A 14,961-nucleotide genomic window follows, 5' to 3' on the forward strand; every position below is an offset into this window, starting at 1 on the left:
CATGTGACTGCTGCTCTTCTTGAGTTCTGTATATTTCAGGAGATATATTTTCTTTCTTTATGCGTTGTGCTCAGAGTGTGAAATCCAATAAAATAAACCAGAGAAGTGTCGCTGATATCATGGGCTTTTTTACTACTTCCCATTGGATCCATCAGGCCAATTAATTCCTGTGATATAACCATATATATTCTGTAAGTGATTCCTGGAAAAATGTGGGCAGAAGAAGGTTTCAGGGTTTTTGTTGTTCTTAATTTATATTTTTCCCAGCTTTTTCCCTTAATTCTCTTCACAAGAAGCAATAATTCCTGCTCCAACATCTTTGTGCTCTTACTTCCTTTCCCCACAGATACATTGCTGGTTATCTGAGTTGCATTGACAATAAGTTTGCAGCATGTTGCTGAATGGATTTTCTTCTCTCAGCCAGAAGTGGAAGCACATTTTATTTAATTGCTTTTTTACATGTCCATAGAGACAATAAGTAATGGAGAATTAAAAAAAAAAAAAAAAAAAAAAAATTAAATAATTTAGGAAATGCATGCCCAAGGATGTTTTGGGTTGGAGGGGTGTAGTTGTGTCCTTGGAAGTATTTTAAGTTAGTAATTAAATGGCACAATGTTGGATTGTATTTGCACTCATCTTCAATGGTCATAGCCAGCATGATATCAGACAATTTGATGTGCAGTATGTTTTGAACATAAGGGGATTTTGTAAATGCTCACCCAGACTGCAGAAGCCTATGTAGAGTAAGGATTTGTTCCCCTTTTGAGCTCAAATTTGGGATGGCCATGAAGAAAATGTCTTTGAACACTGATCTGCCAGGCCTTCACTGACCATAACAGTAAAGAAAGTCCAGCCGATGTACCATCAATTTTGTTATCAGCAATACCTGGGAAACAAAGACTGCAGAAATAATTTGATTATTTTTGTTCAAATAAAATGTTTTACATTTCTCTGGAGTTTCTCAGTTTGGCTCCATGAGCAACTTTTAAATCTTTGAAGTGATTATGTGAAATATTTTGATCTGTGTACATTTCTGAAAGCAAACATTACATGTTCATCGTCTTAATCTCAAAAGCTATATCTTTCTGTATTTATTATCCAAATGTAACCAATTACCAATTCCTTATGAAAATATTTTTTTATTTAACTGCACTATACAACAGTGGACGTGCATCTAAATTGTCAAGCATGTATCTTAATTGATATCAAATTACTATAAATTAAAAAGCAATGTTAATTTTAGAGCAATCAAATCCTTGTTTAAGACATTTAATTTAATATGTCATCAAAAGTTGTTTGCTAGGAAAATCCTATTGAGACTTACTATCGTATTCTCATTATCATGAGGCGGTGAGAATTAGTTAAAATTTCATTACAGGAATAGTAAATATCAAAGAATTTTTACATGATGCTCCACAATGCAATACATACTCTAGACTAATCAATTACATATTTGCTTTTTAAAACCAATCATTGTATCAAGCAGCTAAAGAAATTTGGGGAATTCATTTTAAGCTGATGTTCCAGTATATGCAAAGAATCCCTTCCTTATTTCCATTTTAATTGGAGGAAAATAAAAGCTGTAGTTCACCAGGAAATTTTCATGCACCTTTACTTAGTTTCAGTTTTAAAAAAATGGACACTTTTGATGCATTTGAACACTTGCAATGGAAAGATATTTCTTTTGTTTCTAACTGCCCCTCATTTCAGTAAACACTTCAGTAAAGTTCACAATTTAATATTCCTATTATCATCATTATCCACAGTTAAATTATGTTTTATTAAATATATTTGGCCCTTATATGAAAATGCGGCTTGAGGGACCTAATTACTTACGCACTTTTTTCCCCTCAGCTTTGTTTAGAAAGTCTTCTAGCATAGAGCAATATTTTTCTTGATGAGTGTTTCTAAGCAGTTCTTTCAACAAAGGCACTTTCTTTTTCAACTGGCTCACTTAAGTGCAAATAAAAATATCTCTCTGAGAAATGAGTTTCAATTATAAGAATATGACTGTGATTATAAGTAAGTAAAAAATAATTGTAACTATTAATTTTTCTAGAATCTCTTTCATCTGCTCATAGCAGGTAATAGTTGGCTCAAGTTTCTCTGCTTGCAAAATTTTAACAGTAGTAATACCTCCAAACTGATAATGTATTCACTATAGCAGAAAACATGTGCTTCTACTGTCTGGCTCTAAATATTTGCATAATTTCTCTCAGTTGAATTTGGTTAGACAGTTGCAATAGGAGGAATGCCAGTGGTTCAATTCTCATTCTTATAGTTAGGAGTAAGTTAGAAACCCGATGACTTGAATCTTCTGATCCCTCAGAGTCATGGGGCAGGAGTATGCATGCAGATGTCTCTGACCAGGTTACTGCGGGAGAGGATCCAGATCCTCTTGGGCTGAAGAGGACTTAAAAGCCTAGTCTCACTCCTAGGTTGTAATATAAAGTTGCATACCATTACCACTACTTCATTGGTTAAAATCTGACAACTTTTCAATTTTCTCAGATAAAAAGTTTATACATAATTTATGAATGGATTCCAGAACCTAGGCTCTGCCACTTTTACATAGCAAAGCCACTTTTAGAGCCCAGAGTCACAAGTTTATACTCTGGAGAAAAGTAGTATTTCAGAAGTATATTTACATTTGAAGTTTTGGAATAATTCCTGTCCAAATTTTCATATTGTTTGTCTTGTTTTGTTGCTTTTCCTCCTCACAAATACCCCATGAAACCCATGCACTTAACTCTCAGTGCTAGGTTCTGCCATAGAGAGGAAAAGTCTAAAATGGAAGACTGCAAAGCCCAAAGCCTGGACTTTTAAAGCCTCCCTTCTGCCTGGCCTAGAAAAAAAGTGAGGAGAAAAAAAATCTTCAAAGTTGACATTTCTAGATTCAAGTTTATATATATGTGTATATCTATGCACACACACATATATATACACAACTACAAAAAGCATACCTCAAAACTTACATTTCCACTTTCATAGATTCACTATGTTTGCATTTAATGTAGCATTTGGAAGTTCCTAGTATTGTACTTCTTTCTGGCACACTTCTTTCCCTTTGTGAAGTGTAGTGAATCCATTCATGGTGTTTAAGATAGATGAAACCTCTCTGAAAGATGTTTCTATTACCTGGCCTTGTGAGGGTCTGATTACTTTGCTATTGGACATCAATACATTTCTTTCAACTTTGCTGACATCTCATTAATCGTGAGTAAATTCATGCCAGGTTCTTGCAAGAATTGTAATTGATGCCCAGTGGCATCCAACCAGGCTCTTAAATTGTTCATCAATAAAGTAACATGTAAATTCTGTCCTTGAGGAACAATGAACCTACTTTATTTAGACCCCAACAGAGAATCCCAACATCCATTTTTGAAATCTCCAGTTACTAGATTACTAGAAACTACACTTAATGATGAGGAAGAAAGCATAGGAAAAAAGAGCAGATGGAAAGCTGAATAATGAGAACCAAATATGAGCACAATATTATATTGTGACATAGCTATAACACATGATTCTCTGACCTGGAACTAACTTCAAGGAACAAATCTCTTGAACTTCGTCTTTAGGAGAGTGTAGTGGTGAAAAGGAAAGGAAAGGAAAGGGAAGGACTCCATTCTGCTACTTTTACTGTTGCGTTGCTCTCCACATTACTCATTTACATTTACTTATCTACTCATATCACATATATATATATGTACCCTGTTTAATTCTTGATTGTAGCTTAAAATTCTGTAATACAAAGATAAAACTTTGGAATTCAGATAGTGGATTACTTTTCAGATTTTCTATTTCAGCAAAATTTATATCTTTTAGGACTGTATGGAGATATTCATACTAACATTTCCAATTATAATTTGTAAGAGACAATTGTCAATAATGTACAATATACCTGATTTAAACAAGAACAAATGCATTGAATTTTGAGAAATCATGATGTAAATGTAATTTATTCTCTGCATAATTTTTTCTAAAAAAGGGAAAATATATGTCATAATATGAATGATTATATTTTAGGAGGAAGTTAACTGCTACTAAAGCAAAGCAGATTTAAATTTATATAATCTGGATATTTTGGAAACTAACTTGTTGCTAAAGAATTTAATTCTTGTCTAAGAAAATATTGATTAAATTGACTTACATAACCATAAATATTTATAGTTTAATTTTAATAATTTTTCCATACTGAAATTTATGAGAGCTGTTTGTTTTGTTTTGTTTTTAATTACTACAGAATTTACAAAGCACTGTTTACAAACTGCAGTTCTAGTGACCTGGACAGCTATGATTTTAAAGACTTTACATTAGCATCTCTTTTGTATTCATTTTTTCTGCTGAGACATCCAAGAGCTATCCTGCATAAAGTATCTCACATTTCACACCAAAAGTTTACATGGGGTCCTTTTAAAGTACTGTGCTTTACCTCTCTTGGAGGAAATGTCCAGACACTGTGACCAGATACATTTTTCTTTTCATTTTCTTATTGTTAAGTCCTCATGAGAGAGAAATATCAGTTTGAGGGTTAGCGTCACAAATTATAATGGTCTTAGTCCTTACATGAACAAAAAAGTTCATGGAAACATGTTAAACCAAGTGCTAACTCTTTGGAATTGATGGACAAGACTTCTGCTGATTTCACTTCAGTGAGCAGCAACCCAGTGGCACAAGCCATCTTTCTGTGCACGCACGCACGCATGTGTGTGTGTACACATGTGTGTACGTGTGTGTGTATATATAATTACAGTATTGTACTACCAATTTCTGATGAGCTGCAGTTCACAATTCAATCATTGAAATGCTTAATGTAATTTGATGGGGCTTTCTCATAGTAGGTAAGGGAAGACATTAAATTAACCTGTATTTCCAGGGTCCAAATTTAGCAAGTATATGAATACTTCCATGAATCTGCCTGTAATATTCAACAACAACATTTAGAGCTGATTAAATTAGACTGTTGTGTAAATCCCTTTTAGTTTATATATAATCAGTTAAAACCAATATATTTTACAGGGGACTTCATGAATAAAAAGAAGGAGAAAGAACGAGCCTTCAAAAGAAAAGAATACCCCTAAAACCACCTCAGGAAAAAAAACCCAAACAAACAAACCACAAAACAATGGAAGACCTAAGTGGAATACAATTAAGTGAAATATAATGGCTTACAACTGCTGTTGCTGGTTGTTGCTGATTTTTTCTTCTGGATTAGAGTAGTGTTCTCCGGCTTAACTTTACCTAAGTGCAATACTGATACAAATGAAAGGAAGAAGAACCTTTGATATTTATCTTAAACTAAAATTTATATTTTGTTTCAGTCAAAACCATGGTCTTGGACTGTGAACAAATTGGGTTTTCCTATTCACACGAAATTAATTATTAGGCTTTTCAGAAATCTGTGGAATTAAATAATTCACATATCATCTAAAAGGACTGAAGAATTCTCCCCCTCGTAAATAGCAAACATTCGTACAGTTATTGCCATTCATATTTTCATGCTCTCTTCAAACAAAGACAATGCATAACAACTCAGGGAACCAGTACAAGTGGGGAAGTGATTGGCAGGGCAGCAGCCATGCTGGAAAGGACCTGGGGATTACAATGAATGCAGGCTGAATTTGTATTCAACAATACACTTCCATGGCAAACAAGCAAAACCTCACACTGAGCTACAACAGAAGCAGCATGACTGGCAGATCCAGCGAAGTTATCATCTCTCTCTGCTCAGAGCTAGTAAGGCTGCACATTGAATGTTGAGTCCAGTTCTGGATCCCCCAGAGGTCTGTGGAGAAAGTGGAGAGAAGGCTGCCATGCTGGTTGGGGCACATGATCTATGAGGAGCAGTTGAGGTAGCTGGGTTTGATTAGTCTGGCAACGCTGTGTCTAAGACATGATTCAATAGCAGCCTATGGTTACCTGAAGGTTATTTCAGAACTGAGGCAGCCAGACTCTTCTCAGTTGTGCTAGACAATACAACAAGGGGCAAGAGCCACATTGCATCTTGGGTATGTTTAGATTGGACAGTAAGAAAATATTCTTCACTAGGAAGTTAGTGCAGGCTGTAACCAGAAGAAGTTTCTCGGAAAGGCTGTGGATCTCCATTCTTGGAGGCTTTAACATTTAGCTACACAAAGCCATAGCTGACTGATCTAGAACTGGAGACAGTCCTGCACTGATCAGGAGTGTGGGCTAGATAGTCTCCAGAGGTGCTTTCAAATCAACATTCCTACAATCTTACTGTGATCTTACTATGCAGTAAAGACCCTCAGTGTCCCAGGACTCTCTAAGACTGATTCAGCCTCATTGATTCTTTTTGATCCCTTTACCACAGTCATAGAAAACTTCCTCAAATGAGAGTCCCTAAAGGGATCTCCTCTGGAAGACACCTCATTCCACCTAATAAATTCCACTGGCAAAGACATTGATTCTCTATACACGTAACTGCTACATTATTTAATATTGTCACTTTTTTACTGACTTATTTCAAGTGTCCAGCCCTCTTAGTTATTCAGTCTCCTGGCAGACTGCCTGTTGCTGGTGGCACAAACAGATAAGAGGTAACAATGCCTCTGAATCAGGTGTCGATACTTTTATTGAGAACAAATTCTAAAGATAATGTCCTTCATTTCACAGATCACATAGTTCCTGGCCTCTTCCCTCTTCACTGTACAAACCTGGCAAACTGTTGAAGTAAGGTTCCCACAACTTTTTACTTCAGTATAAGTTTTATATATTAAATTCTGGCATAAAGATCTGTATCACAATGTACCAGATAAGAATTACTCAATGGCCTAGAATTATGTGTCCCACTGATCTGGCTCCTTATCCCCATAAAAAAAAGTGAAAACATTTTTTGGCATATATATGACACCAGCAAGATTAAATGAGATTAGTGACTTTATTTCCACAAACTCTTGGATAGCCAGCCAAGAAAAAAAATATTTCTTATCTATATGTGGTGGCATTATCATTGTGTTGCTCAATTTTGGCTCATGATAAATAGAATAATTTTTAGACATAACTGGACTAATGCTTCCACTTACTCCAGATGCTTTTCTACTTAGATTATTCCTGAAAATACCACTAATGGGCTTTTACAAAGATTTATGCAGCCATATAATCCTTTCTATGAAGAACATTATTGCCAGTGCAAAAATGCAGTTCACCTCTAGTTAAGGCTTGAAAATTACAAAGAACTTCGTATAATCTTACATTTGGAAAATGCTCTAGGTGTACCACATTTAAAGCTATGTTGGTCTCTTCTATATAACGTAACAGAAATCTCTGCTAAATTCTCATGGACAATGTAAATGCTGACTTTTACTTATACCAAATAGTACCCTACCACAGAAATAATCTGTCAGAAATTCTGCAATTGCTGGTGGAACAAAGTAATATTAATTGGGAATAAGAATACCAAGATTTTGTACTGAGAAAGCTTTCCATTTCAATTAGGAAGCCAACATTTTAAAAGTATTCCATAATAATGAATACCATAGTATTCCTCAACACTTCGGGTCTGGGAGTCAGCTCTGGGATGAATAATGGATGCAGAGTGGAGTGTCCCTGTCATCTGAAGAGCACCAAGACAATGAAAAACGTATGTTATTCTCACTCATAAATTTACATGTTTATACAATTCAAAGAACACATAAGCTACATACTGAGACTTGGATCTTGCCCCCTCCAGCAAATGAGAGTATTTCTTCAACAATGGATTAATGATTGTAATGGATTAATTGCAGGCTGTAACCAGAAGAGGTTTCCTGGAAAGGCTGTGGATCTCCATTCTTGGAGGCTTTAACATTTAGCTACACAAAGCCATAGCTGACTGATCTAGAGCTGGAGACAGTCCTGCACTGATCAGGAGTGTGGGCTAGATAGTCTCCAGAGGTGCTTTCAAATCAACATTCCTACAATCTTACTGTGATCTTACTATGCAGTAAAGACCCTCAGTGTCCCATTGCAATTAATGTCAACTCCCGGTATCAATACAGGCTAGGGGATGAAGGGATTGAGAGCAGCCCTGCTGAGAAGGACTTGGGGTACTGGTGGATGAAGAGCTGGACACGAGCTGACAATGTGCACTCGCAGCCCAGAAGGCCAATCGTATCCTGGGCTGTATCAACAGAAGCATGGCCAGCAGGTTGAGGGAGGTGATTCTGCCCCTCTACTCTGCTCTGGTGAGACCCCACCTGGAGTACTGTGTCCAGCCCTGGAGCCCTCAGCACAAGACAGACACGGACCTGTTGGAGCGGGTCCAGAGGAGGGTCACGAAAATGATCTGGGGGATGGAACACCTCTCCTCTGAAGAAAGGCTGAGAGAGTTGGGGTTGTTCAGCCTGGAGAAGAGAAGGCTTTGGGGAGACCTTATTTCAGCCTTTCAGTACTTAAAGGGGGCTTATAAGAAAGATGGGAACAAACTTGGCAGGGCCTGTTGTGACAGGACACGGGGGAATGGCTTTAAACTAAAGGAGGTAGATTTAGACTAGATAAAAGGAAGAAATTTTTTACGCTGAGGGTGGTGAAACACTGGCACAGGTTGTCCAGAGAGGTGGTGGATGCCCCATCCCTGGAAACATTCAAGGTCAGGTTGGACGGGGCTGTGAGCAACCTGATCTAGTTGAAGATGTCCCTGCTCATTGCAGGGGTGTTGGACTAGATGACCTTTAGAGGTTCCTTCCAACCCAAACTATTCCATGATTCTATGGTTCTATGATTAGGGTTAGGTGCCAGCACAATCATTGACTCATTGACAGCTTCTTTTGTGTTCCAGAAAAGAGGAAGTTTCATTTGCTAATCTAGAAGGATAGATTAAAGGTTTTTTTTTTTAAAGTTAGTGGAACAGTCAATAATTCTAGATTACAAGTATTAAAACAGATCTCCTGTTTAGGTTGTGGAGAACAGAAAACTCCAGCAGAACTGTCTGAATCTGAAAAACACCACAGGGAGAGTTTCAAATGTAAGGTTGCATACATCATCATATCATGATCCCCTTTGATGATAACAATAACTAGGATGAAGATATTGGATCAAACTGTACGACCATCCTCACAGCTGTCAGCTGAAACAGGAAAGAACTTTCTTGAACTAATAGGTAGTAGGTGTGATTTATATTTTGCTTTTGGTAAATACTTTTTCTTTCTTTTTTTTTTTTTTTTTTTTTAAAGCTAACATTGAACTGCAGTGAAGAAAGAGATCAGAATAACTATCAGAATACAATGTATCCTGTTTCCAAGACCTCGACAAGCGATAAACCCAGATATCGAACCATTCTCACACATTCATCAGCACATGAGAGTTTTAAGGTACTCAGTATGCTGCAGGTTTTATAGTGAGCTGCATAATATATTTGATTTGTTTTAGGGCTGATAACATGAGATAATAGTATGGAAAAAACACACTCCAGTAGCAAATGTCAGCTAGTTTATCCCTGACACACAGCTGAGCATTGGAGAAGAGTTCTTGGTCTTCCAGGAGTCTCACAATTTGTAGCAGTGACCAACCTGGCCTTTTGAAACTGTATGGTTTCATACAAAGTGAAGAGGAGAAACTTGTGGTAAGCTTGGAAATATTTTTTTTAAAAATTAACATAGACTTGCAATCTTGGAGGAATGTTCAGTACAACGTGATATTTTTGATATCTTGCCTCTTCTCTTTACAACTTCGTTCCTTGCATTCAACTCTTTGCCGTTTTTCCATTAGGAAAATACCTGTAGAGGCAGGAATCCTTTTTCTTTTCATTATTCCAAAACCCACTTCCCTTCTTCATCCTAGAAACCTTCACAAGGTGCAGCTAGTTATATTCAATAAATAGGTAGCTCTAACTAGAGTATTTAATATTCTGAATGCACTGGTCAGAAGTAATAAAGCTGGAATGAATTTAAATATTTTGCCTGATTTTTTGTTAGTACATGAGCTATTCCTAATGTAATAACAACACATGGGAAAATTATATCTGACTGCCTGAGATGGATTTCTGTAATGTATTCTTTGGCCACAGGCATTAGTGGGGAATTGGGTGTGAAAAACTGATCACCTATGGAAGAATTATTGCATGTTTTTGAGGGGAACATATCTATATTGAAATATATATGAGCTAAATCAGTGAAAATTTAACTAAAAATATTCTTGTTTAACAGTTTTCTACTGCTTTTATCAAAATAAAATAAAAAAAAAAATAGCAGAAGTGTTCATATTTACTAAATATTTTTGCTCTTATGTATAATTCCAGAGATGCACAGTTTGAAATAGAAAATGTTATGCTTTCTTGTAAAAGGAAGTTGAGTCCTCTTGATATGTGAATAAGTCAAAATATACAATTGAGATATTTCATTGAACAATTGCACTGTACCTGCAGGGAGAGATCTTGATGTGAAATAATACTGGATAGAAGAATTTTATTACCACGGAAATCCATATCAACAATGTTTCTCATAGTTCTACAGATCAATAACATCTTGGAAGCAGAAGTGTTGCAATAGTAAACTGATAAGGAGCTAATTTTATCACATGGGGATCAAAATTTTCAAGAACAATTATAGACTTCTAGAACCTTACATCCTTATTCAAGTTTACATATTGAGCTCCAAACATTTATTTAATGTTTAATACAGATGTTTGCAATAAATGAATGTACTGCATTTAGTATATTCAGTATTTATATTCATTATAACTATATAAATATAATATAATACATTATACAATATAATGTATTCTTATGGTATCATATTATAACATTATATATTATGCCATACTGAATATTATTTTTAAAATGTGCATTATAAATAATATCTATATATTTACTCTCTATATATGTCTAGAAATATATGCGTATATTTATATGTATATGTATGCATGTATGTAAATTTTTGCATCTTGCCAAGAATGTTAGTTAGTGTTTTTAGAAGTCTTAGAAATAGAGACTGTTACTACTTTTCAAGATGGTCCATTAGTGAAAAGCAGAATATTATGTATTCGACACACAACAAAAGAATGCCATAGCAAGTGAGATGAAACACTACATAAAACTGCAGAAGTGTTAGTTGTAGTCATTATACTCATTAAATATTTTGTTCCAAAATCAGGAACATCTACAGTGCAGGAAAAGGCAAAGTGATACATAAGGTGACAGAAATAAAACAAATTACTTTCTACCCAAATAGTCTCAAAGAATAATAATAAAAAAATATAAAAATGACATCAAATAGGAACCCTTAAAATTTAAAATTGATTAGGCTACATTTTTTCATCTGCTGATCTTATCAACATGAATAGGTGGCTTATTAACCTTTGCTGAAATAGGTGCCTGACCTGATTACTTTAAGAAATAAAAAACATAGAACAATAAATTGCAGGATTCCATTCCACAGGGGGGAAAAAAAAAAAAAAAAAGATTCAAAAAAGAATTCAGGACTTAAGAAAAAATTGCCCATGCAGATAAGTTTCTGTATGTGATCAGTCCCTGATGAAGCCCAAACGTAATTCAGAAGACCATTTCTATTCAGCAGGCATTTTAACACATGCTTAATATTACTATTAGTAATGAATATGGCATGACTTTCAAAATCAAGCAAAATATTAAAACTCAGCAGGGATACCCATAAAAAGCAACACTCAGGACAAAATTGAATACTACTAATGGATTATATTTATTTATTTATTTATTTATTTACTTTGATGACTGATCTTTAAACACAACACCCCATAATATTCTGATTATACATTTAAAATTTACTGGGTTTTTTCAAATTCCATCACGTATCTGTTGTGCAGATATGGAATTCCATTTGACATATATATGTAGAAGGATCCTACTAAAAGTTATATCATAAAATTCTGTACTGAAAAGTTGACATCAGAACTAAAGTTCATAATAAATTTGTATGTCACTAACATAGAAAATATCAAAAGGATAGAATACAAAGGGTCAGTTAAGCTCTAAAGTATTTAACCCGCGCTTACATCCATCTCTGACATGGAAGAACTGAATTGTGCTGTTGTTTCTATCATACGTCATATAAAAGAATAAAGTATTTAAGTATCCATTACTAGATTTCAATGTCATTTTAAATGTTGCAATGCATTTGTCAAGTAGGCCAATGCAGTAATATTTTGTATTGTATTAATGCATTAATATTTCAAACCTGTCACATTCATTATTAATTGAAATATTAAATTACCAAGAATCAATATGACAATCAAGTTTATACACTGTGCTTAGATTATTAAGGAATAATAAAATATTTAGAGAGATCCTTTATTGTGTTCACTTTGTAAAGTGATTGTTAGGCAATTACATCATCAACTCCCTTCCTACATTTTATATATAACATAAAGGTAAGTTTGAAAAGAACATTATTAAGCTTGCAAATCTAGTACCAGAAGCTCTAGAAGTGCAGGATTAAGGCTGACAGAATTAAGATTGTTTTTAATTCTCGTATTACAATATTCCTTGTTATACAATGAGATGTTGCTTTTTTCCTATAGGTCTTGTAGCTGATTCAATGAGCTAACTAGGACAGTGTTCAGATAATGAACGGCTATTCAATATATTCTTTTTCTCTTGTTCAGTGTGGGGTTCTGTGTCTTATTTATTGCATACCGTACAAATCCTTTCTTCAAGACAAAACTATTAATTTTCTTGTAGCCATAGGGTTTTCAACACTGTACTATCTGAATTCAGCACAGACAGTTATAAACTTATTTCAGCAATATAGCTGTGAGGTGAAGTTACCTGGGATCTTTTTTCAATAAAAGAATATCCAGTTCCATCTCCTCACATACAAGATCATGTCTGCCAAAACATATGTGGTTAACATTAAGCTTGATGGCAACAGTGGATGTAAAAGCAATTCCACTCTCTGATTGAGATAGATACCATACCCAGGCATGCCTTTGCAACTGCTCATGAAACCACTGGTAACATAACCCTTGTAGCATCTAGTAGGATCTTAATTCCACATCAACAGTTCTGTGCTTTGGGATAATTTCCCTCAATGTGAATACATTTACTCCACTATCTCTCCACCATCATTTTGTAAATCTTTCAGTTTGGCAATGAATTAATGTTACATTTTGCATATTCTGTCTCATAAGAATAAACTTGGTTGGCATCTGCAACATTATATGAATGAAAAATTAGAGAAGCTGAAAACAGCATGAACTGAAAGACATCCTGAGTTGGTTTCTAATCTGAGGTATTCCTCAGAGCAGATGCCCCACCTATCCACCTGCCTGTACTGTTGTATTGCTATGCAGCATATAAGATTAAGCAAGACTCAGTTGGGCTGGCATTGAACCTATTTGATTTAGAACTTTAACAAGTAGATGTAGCATTTAGGAATTGATTAAATACCAGTTTAAATACAGGGAACAAAGGCAGGGAAAACTAGATTGTTAAAACACAGTAATTTTCTGGCCCTTTCTGATTTGGTTGGTATTTTGTGGTGTAGAAAGAAACTGGTTTTGCCTTATCAGGCTGTTATGTATAACATAACTAAAATGTAATACACTGGCTGAGGACATCTGTCAGCCTCACACGAGCACAAGGTCTTTACATGTGATACGGTAACTATTTATTCTCTTCTGTTTCAGAAGACAAGCCTCAGGGTTTCTTCTGACAAAATTCATTTATGTATCTAGTATCTAAAATTTCCAGAATCTTTCAGGTTTATAGATTGTAATGAGGATAAAAAATGGTATACTAAATTTGCTGTTTTAAAATGTTGATCTAGTTTGTCTGTAGAAATTATTTATAAACAAATTTGTCCCATTAAAAATGTAAACCCAAGGTTTTCTGATTTTCCAGGGGGGGAAAAAAAGCCAGCCAAAAACTCTTTATTTGTCTCTTTAAATTTACTTTTGATCCAAATCAAGTAGGAGCAGTTGCAAAATTTCTGGCTAACTTGGCCAAGTCAGTATATGCTTTTAGGGCCATTTTTAGAATACTGTGGATTCATGCTGCTTTCTCTAAAGATGAGGGAAAAAAACCCAAAAACACAGGTCGATGTTGCCGTCTTGGAAAAATAGAAAATATTTCAGTTGTATTATGCTGAGTTTGTGACTCACAGAGAGAATGATGACAAATTTTATTGTATGTTAGATAGATGGTGCATCCTTTTGAATTCCCAAATAGGAAAGTAAATAAGAAATTGGTTAAATTCTGTTCTATTCTATTCTATTCTATTCTAAATCCATATTATGCTACAGTAAGTTTTCCAGATTGTGATTTCTGGTATTAAAATCAATATCAACCAATCAACCAAGATATTGAAAAAAAAATGTTAAAGTGTGTCATCTGACACTGCCACTACACAGAAGATCATACTACAGCCAGCAGTGGCGTACCACAGATGTAAAAGAAAAGGCCAACATGCTTTTCACTCTGTTGAAAGATTAACACAAGATTTCATATGGATCACAAGGACTTTGTATTTGAATGTCAGTTTCCCTTTAGATAGCATAGATTTAAATGCCCTTAAATTAGTTGTTAGTGCATATGTATATACATGGAAAACATACACTGTGTAAAGTTACATAGTTAAAGTATTTTATTTAAATAAAAATACACAGAAATGATATGTGAGTAAGGATACAGCAAGACACAGTGAAGTCCAGTGTACTAGTATTCAGTGTTCTGTCATGTTAGATGTTTGTTGAAGACTCCTTGTTCTGGAGACAAGGCATTACTTCCACAGAAGTGCTAAAGAAATAACACCAAAAAGTGTTATATAAGTACCTCCTTTGTACTTATTAATAGATATGTGGCTTCACAGACAGAAGACAATGTGTTCGGCCCAAAATCTGACTTGCATGTCACAAAAGTTTAGGGTCATATTACTGTGTCACTTTTCATTTTGAATTGCTCCCCATTGCCTGTTCTCCTCACTGCCTACATTACATTCACACAATATTGCCCCTGGGATCTCTCTGGAGTACCTGAAAGTCTCACTGAGA

At 35.0% G+C, this 14,961-nt stretch overlaps 1 long non-coding RNA gene across 1 annotated transcript in view; it reads right to left on the bottom strand.

Annotated features, from left to right (window-relative positions):
* Positions 1 to 14,961, bottom strand: part of LOC143155688 (uncharacterized) — a 232,816-nt gene that overhangs the window by 83,437 nt on the left and 134,418 nt on the right. The window lies entirely within an intron of this gene.

Source organism: Aptenodytes patagonicus, chromosome 1 (assembly GCF_965638725.1).
Source record: "Aptenodytes patagonicus chromosome 1, bAptPat1.pri.cur, whole genome shotgun sequence".
In the NCBI taxonomy this organism is placed as follows: domain Eukaryota; kingdom Metazoa; phylum Chordata; class Aves; order Sphenisciformes; family Spheniscidae; genus Aptenodytes; species Aptenodytes patagonicus.